Source organism: Cherax quadricarinatus, chromosome 92 (assembly GCF_038502225.1).
Source record: "Cherax quadricarinatus isolate ZL_2023a chromosome 92, ASM3850222v1, whole genome shotgun sequence".
In the NCBI taxonomy this organism is placed as follows: domain Eukaryota; kingdom Metazoa; phylum Arthropoda; class Malacostraca; order Decapoda; family Parastacidae; genus Cherax; species Cherax quadricarinatus.
Window position 1 is genome coordinate 11,857,950 of NC_091383.1, and position 6,000 is coordinate 11,863,949.

Below are 6,000 nucleotides of genomic sequence, written 5' to 3' on the forward strand. Positions count from 1 at the left end.
GTTTTTAAAGACATTGTTTTTCTTAAACACTTTGGGATTTTCTAAATGATACACAAGTAAAGGCTTCACTTTAAAATCACCACTAGCATTAGCACAGAATAAAAGAGTAAGCCTGTCTTTCATAGGTTTGTGTCCTGGCAGTGCCTTTTCCTCCTGTGTGATGAACGTCCTTTTTGACATTTTCTTCCAAAACAAACCTGTTTTGTCACAATTGAACACTTGTTCAGGTTTGAATTCTTCACTGTCTATGTACCCCTTAAACTCCTGTACAAACTTCTCAGCCGCCCGTTTGTCTGAACTGGCTGCCTCACCATGTCTTACAACATTGTGTATGCCACTACGCTTCTTAAATCTGTCAAACCAGCCTCTGCTGGCCTTAAATTCACTATCAGCACTGGTTCCAGGACTTTTCTGTACCAGATCGGCATGCAACTTCCTTGCCTTTTCGCAAATAATCGTCTCTGAAACACTATCACCTGCAATCTCTTTATCCTTGATCCACACCAGCAACAACTTCTCAACGTCTTCAACTATTTGTGGTCTTTGTTTTGGTTAGCATATTAACACATATAACATATAACATATTAACACATATAACATATAACACATATAACATATTAATATATAAGTGAACAGTATTTAGATAAGGCTAAAGAGGTCTTTGTGGCATTTATGGATTTGGAAAAGGCGTATGACAGGGTGGATAAGGGGGCAATGTGGCAGATGTTGCAAGTGTATGGTGTAGGAGGTAGGTTACTGAAAGCAGTGAAGAGTTTTTACGAGGATAGTGAGGCTCAAGTTAGAGTATGTAGGAAAGAGGGAAATTTTTTCCCAGTAAAAGTAGGCCTTAGACAAGGATGTGTGATGTCACCGTGGTTGTTTAATATATTTATAGATGGGGTTGTAAGAGAAGTAAATGCGAGGGTCTTGGCAAGAGGCATGGAGTTAAAAGATAAAGAATCACACACAAAGTGGGAGTTGTCACAGCTGCTCTTTGCTGATGACGCTGTGCTCTTGGGAGATTCTGAAGAGAAGTTGCAGAGATTGGTGGATGAATTTGGTAGGGTGTGCAAAAGAAGAAAATTAAAGGTGAATACAGGAAAGAGTAAGGTTATGAGGATAACAAAAAGATTAGGTGATGAAAGATTGGATATCAGATTGGAGGGAGAGAGTATGGAGGAGGTGAATGTATTCAGATATTTGGGAGTGGACGTGTCAGCGGATGGGTCTATGAAAGATGAGGTGAATCATAGAATTGATGAGGGAAAAAGAGTGATTGGTGCACTTAGGAGTCTGTGGAGACAAAGAACTTTGTCCTTGGAGGCAAAGAGGGGAATGTATGAGAGTATAGTTTTACCAACGCTCTTGTATGGGTGTGAAGCGTGGGTGATGAATGTTGCAGCGAGGAGAAGGCTGGAGGCAGTGGAGATGTCATGTCTGAGGGCAATGTGTGGTGTGAATATAATGCAGAGAATTCGTAGTTTGGAAGTTAGGAGGAGGTGCGGGATTACCAAAACTGTTGTCCAGAGGGCTGAGGAAGGGTTGTTGAGGTGGTTCGGACATGTAGAGAGAATGGAGCGAAACAGAATGACTTCAAGAGTGTATCAGTCTGTAGTGGAAGGAAGGCAGGGTAGGGGTCGGCCTAGGAAAGGTTGGAGGGAGGGGGTAAAGGAGGTTTTGTGTGCGAGGGGCTTGGACTTCCAGCAGGCATGCGTGAGCGTGTTTGATAGGAGTGAATGGAGACAAATGGTTTTTAATACTTGACGTGCTGTTGGAGTGTGAGCAAAGTAACATTTATGAAGGGATTCAGGGAAACCGGCAGGCCGGACTTGAGTCCTGGAGATGGGAAGTACAGTGCCTGCACTCTGAAGGAGGGGTGTTAATGTTGCAGTTTAAAAACTGTAGTGTAAAGCACCCTTCTGGCAAGACAGTGATGGAGTGAATGATGGTGAAAGTTTTTCTTTTTCGGGCCACCCTGCCTTGGTGGGAATCGGCCAGTGTGATAATAAAAAAAAAAAAAAAATTAACACCTTTTGCAACATCAGCTTCCTTGATTTGTTCTTTCTTTGACAGGATAGAACCGATGGTCGACTTGTTTTTCCCATACATCCTGGCAAGCTCAACAAGTCTCACACCACTCTCATACTTCTGTATTATTTCCTTCTTCACATCTATGGTGTTTCTCACTTTCTTTACCACAGGGGTACCACTAGCAAGTTTCTTTGGGTCCATGGCAGCTTATTTCACAGTCCCACAAGCACTAAACACAACGAAATTATCGTAAAATGCGTGAATGAGAGTGCAGGTTAGTGTTCACTCAAGCATAAACAAAGCCAGACTGCTCACGGCGCCTGCGTGGGGATGCGGACAGAGCAGACTGGCAGACAGGTCCCGTACCCGGCGGTCCGAAAATAGGGGCGCGTTCGATAATAGGGACACAGTTTGTCCGAGAAAATGGTCCTATTTTCGAAACGTTCGATATGTGATACGTTCGATTTTTGAGGTTCCACTGTATTACTAAATTTAAAAGGCGAAACTTTCGTTTTTCCTTTCGGGCCACCCCACCTCAGTGGGATACGGCTGGTATGTTGAAAGAAAAAAAGAATAATAATAATAGTATAATATACAATGATAATAATAATATAATATGCATAATAATACATATAAAATGTCCTACATAATAATAATTATAATAGATGGCTTCAGAAGGTCGTCACTAGATGGCAGTGTTTACTACAACAAAGAGGGAGCGGTTGTGGCCGCTTCCACCTGTTACATAATGACATATTTTATTCATTCTTGAGTATATATCAGGTTTGTATGTTATTTATAGTGTTTGTTATGTCATATTAGATGAACAGTGATAGATAAATATGTCGTGGAGTTGATGATAGCGAAATATTCAAGTAGTATTTTGTCCTTTCTCCAGACAAACTCTCGTCGGCCGCCGGCGCCACATATGTAATGACATTTTTTATTCATTCTGGAGTATATATCAGGTTTCTATGCTATCTATATTGTTTGTTATGTCATATTAGATGAACTATGATAGATAAATAAGCAGTATAGATGATATTTGCGAAATTATTCATGAAGTATTTTGTCCGGTCTCCAGACAAACTGTCATTCACCACTGACACCGCCCATACAACTACATGAATTACATATTTTATTCATTTTAGAGTATATATCGGGTTTGTATGTTATTTATATTGTTTATTATGTCAGATGAAGTGAGATAGATGTACAGAATTCTACTGGAACGGATTGATTGCATTTCAGTTAATTTAAATGAGGAATATTGACTCTGCAAACGAGCAAATCCAGTTGCGAGCAAGGTCATGGAACCGATTAAACTCGCAAGTAGAGGTTCCACTGTACTAAACTATATATAAATATACTTACACACTGTGCTGGTGTGCAGGTACACATTAAAATCACTAAGAGTCTCAATTCTTGATGCCATATTAACCCTTAAACTGTTCAAACGTAGATCTGTGTTCACTCGTGTAACGCTCCGAATGTAGATCTACATTTTATTTTTCCTGCCTCCAAATTTGGCATGATTGGCCTAAGATTCCTGGTCAGTATAGAATGGGTCTTAACACTTGGTGTGTGCAGTATTAATAAAATCTGGGACCACTTAGTACCTTGTCAATAGCATGGCAAACACCAGGGATGCACTTATGTCATGTCATATTAACACTCCCCTTTTAAGAGAAAAGTGATGGATGTGGCCACAAGTGGTCGAGGAAATATGAAATACCTCGATAATAACCCATATGTAACATTTGTGCAACATCCTTTCATTTTTGATACCATTGGTAGTGTCATCCTGACAGAATGTCCTATAACCTATGCCCTAAGGTAAAGAGAAACGATTATGGAACGTGTGTAATGCATATTCGGCAGGCTGGCTGGCTTTGGCTATCTCTCTGTATCTATGTCTATATCTCTATCTGTCTATATCTGTCTATCTGTCTATATCTCTATCTGTCTATATCTCTATCTGTCTATATCTCTGTCTATCTATATCTCTGTCTATCTCTCTCTCTCTCTCTCTCTCTCTCTCTCTATATATATATATATATATATATATATATATATATATATATATATATATATATATATATATATATATATATATATACAGTGGACCCCCGCATAACGGACGCCTTGCATAGCGGACAATCCGCATAGCGGACGCTTTGATCGCTAAAATTTTGCCCCGCATAGTGGACAAAAACCCGCTCAGCGGCCTTCGTCCGAGACGCGTCCAATGTGCGCTTGAGCCACGCTCACATGTTCCGCGGGTGGCATTGTTTACCAGCCAGCCTCCGCGGGTAACATCCAAGCATACAATCGGAACATTTTGTATTATTACAGTGTTTTTGGTGATTTTTTTCTGGAAAATAAGTGACCATGGGCCCCAAGAAAGCTTCTAGTGCCAACCCTACAGCAATAAGGGTGAGAATTACTATGGAGATGAAGAAAAAGATCATTGATAAGTATGAAAGTGGAGTGCGTGTCTCCGAGCTGGCCAGGTTGTATAATAAACCCCAATCAACCATCGCTACTATTGGTGGTACAGCTGCTGCTGCTGCTGTATCACCGTCAGCTGCTGCTGCACTGTCAGCTGCTGCTGCTGTACCACCGTCAGCTGCTCCTGCTGCTGTAGTACCGTCTGCTGCTGCTGTAGCATCATCTGCTGCTGCTGTAGCATCGTCTGCTGCTGCTGTAGCATCGTCTGTTGCTGCTGTAGCATCGTCTGTTGCTGCTGTACCACCGTCAGCTGCTGCTGCTGCTGTAGCATCGTCTGCTGCTGCTGCTGCTGTAGCATCGTCTGCTGCTGCTGTAGCATCGTCTGTTGCTGCTGTAGCATCGTCTGCTGCTGCTGCTGCTGTAGCATCGTCTGCTGCTGCTGTAACATCGTCAGCTGCTGCTGCTGCTGCTGCTGTAGCACCGTTGTTGGTGTGGCTTATTGAGAATACCAAGAAACAATTAACCCCAGAGGATTTGCCACCCAGGATAGCCCAAAAAAGTCAGTGTCATCGAAGACTGTCTAACTTATTTCCATTGGGGTCCTTAATCTTGTCTCCCAGGATGCAACCCACACCAGTCGACTAACACCCAGGTGAACAGGGAAAATGCCTGGAACTAGTGCTCATATTGGTGAATTTAGAGCCAGCAAAGGTTGGTTTGAGAGATTTAAGAATCGTAGTGGCATACACAGTGTGATAAGGCCTGTTCTGGAAGAAAATGCCAAACATGACCTACAGTACTCAGGAGGAAAAGGCACTCCCAGGTCACAGTGTCTCATCAGTCATTGCTGCATCTTCAATAAAGGTAAGTGTCATTTATTCTTCATTTAGTAGAGTAGTACATGCACAATATATATTGTGCATGTACTACTCTACTATTGTGCATGTATCCTTCTCTTTGTGTGTAGGAAAATGTATATTTCATGTGGTAAAATTTTTTTTTTCAAACTTTTGGGTGTCTTGCACGGATTAATTTGATTTCCATTATTTCTTATGGGGAAAATTCATTCACATAGCGAACATTTCGCATAACAGCCAGCCCTCTTGCACGGATTAAGGTCGCTATGCGGGGGTCCACTGTATATATATATCTCTATATCTCTCTCTATATTTCTCTCTCTATATCTCTCTGTATTTCTCTCTGTATTTCTCTATATCTCTCTCTCTCTATATCTCTATATATATCTCTCTCTCTATATTTCAATTACTCAGATATGGTAACCATGAGGAAATTAAATCTTCATCAGAGTACAAAACAAATTCTGGCCACAAAATAGAGCGAAACACCAACGTCAAAGACCTGGGAGTGATCATGTCGGAGGATCTCACCTTCATAGGACCATAACATTGTATCAATCGCATCTGCTAGAAAAATGACAGGATGGATAATGAGAACCTTCAAAACTAGGGACACCAAGCCCATGATGACACTCTTCAGGTCACTTGTTCTATCTAGGCT

General features: G+C 41.4%; 1 protein-coding gene across 1 annotated transcript in view; it reads left to right on the forward strand.

Moving 5' to 3' along the window:
- PolrMT (mitochondrial RNA polymerase) overlaps positions 1-6,000 on the forward strand; it is a 301,092-nt gene that overhangs the window by 58,550 nt on the left and 236,542 nt on the right. The gene's annotated exons all lie outside the window — the stretch shown is intronic.